Source organism: Dasypus novemcinctus, chromosome 22 (genome assembly GCF_030445035.2).
Source record: "Dasypus novemcinctus isolate mDasNov1 chromosome 22, mDasNov1.1.hap2, whole genome shotgun sequence".
Lineage (NCBI taxonomy): Eukaryota > Metazoa > Chordata > Mammalia > Cingulata > Dasypodidae > Dasypus > Dasypus novemcinctus.
Window position 1 is genome coordinate 15480122 of NC_080694.1, and position 1852 is coordinate 15481973.

The following is a 1852-nucleotide window of genomic DNA, read 5'->3' on the forward strand; positions in this document are numbered from 1 at the left end:
TCTGTATATGTCTACTAGATCCAGCTCCTCTAATATACTGTTCAAAGTTTTGGTTTCTTTAGTGATTCTCTTTTGAGATGTTCTGTCCAAAGTTGAAAGTGGTGTATTAAAATTTCCCACTATAATTGTAGAGGCATCTATTCTTTCATGTAGTCTTTCCATTGATTGCCTCACATACTCGGAGGTGCCCTTGTTAGGAGCATAAATATTTATGATTGTTCATTCTTCTTGAGAGATTATCCCTTTCATGGATATGTAGTATCCTTCCTTGTCTCTCACAATTGTTTCACATTTAAAGTCCATTTCATCTGATATTAATATAGCTCATCCTGCCTTTTTTTGGTTATTGTTTGCTTGTAAGATTGTTTTCCAACCATTCACTTTCAGCCTCCATGAATCCCTGGGTCTAAGATGTGTTTTTTGTAGACAGCATATAGATGGGTGATATTTCCTTATCCAATGTCCTAGTCTGAATCTTTTGACAGGTGAGTTCAATCCATTGTCATTCAGTGTTATTACTTTCAAGGAATTAATTATTTTAGCCATATTTTGATTGGACTTGCATTTGTCATATTTTGTTTTTTTTTTCTTCCTTTTCTTTTTGTCTTTTTTGTTGCTCTTACACTCTCCTTCAACTCTGCCTCTCATGTTTTTTCCTTTCTTCCTGCAGAACTCTCTTTAGTATTTCTTTTAAGGGGAGGTTTCTTGTCGGCATACTCTTTCAATTTCTGTTTATGTGTGAATATTTTGAAATCTCCATCATTTTTGAATGCTAGTTTAGCTCGGTAGAGTATTTTTGGTTGGAAATTTTTTTATTTTAATATCTTACTATATCATACCACTGCCTTCTTGCCTTTATGGCTTCAGATGAGAAATCAGCACTTATACTTATGGAGCCTCCCTTGCATGTGATGGTTTTCTTTCCTCTTGCTGCTTTTAGAATTTTCTCTTTGTCTGGGGCATTGGATAATTTGACAAGTATATGTCTTGGGGTGGGCCTGTTGGGGTTTATGATGGTTGGGGTGTGTTGTGCTTCCTGGTCATGTACATCCTTCTCTCTCAGTAGATTTGGGAAGTTTTCAGCCATTATTTCCTGCAACACCCCTTTTGTCCCCTTTCCCTTCTCTTCTCCTTCCGGGATGCTTATAATACATATGTTTGTGTGTTTTGCATTGTCATTCAGGTCCCTAAGTCCTAGCTGGATTTTTTCTATCTTTTTGTCAATCAATTCTACTATCTGTTTGATTTCAGATGTACTGTCTTTCATGTTGCTAATTCTCTCCTCTGCCTCTTCTAACCTGCTGCTATTTGCTGAGAGTGTATTTTTGATTTCTTGAACTGTGGTGTTCATCCCCATCATATCTTTTATCTCTTTGTATATGTCTGCAATTTCCTCTCCAAGTGTTTTCGTCATATTGTTAAACTCTTCCTTTACCTCATTAAGTTGGTCTCTAATATATATTTAGAGATCTTTAATTACTTGTCTGATGTTCTGCTCCCCATCCTGGTTTTTAGTTTGTTCATTGGATTCAGCCATGTTTTCCTGATTATTGGTTTGGTTTGTAGTTTGTTTTTTTTTTTCTGCTGTCTGGTCATCATTTTATCTGGCAGGTTTAATCTGTTCGTCAGCTTTTTTGTCTAGTCTTGGGGATTAATTAGTTGTTGTTCTTGCGTGTTATGTCTTCTCTTTGTCTCTTTGTTCTTCATATTCTAATTTCTTGTTGCTGGCTGAGTTCACTTGGAAGGAAAATATTAGGGACAGGGAAAGGAAATTGTGTAAGAAAAGAAAATGTGCAAAGTAGTATTGGTAATAAATGTCAACCAGAGCAACAATGTGAGATCTGGGAGAATG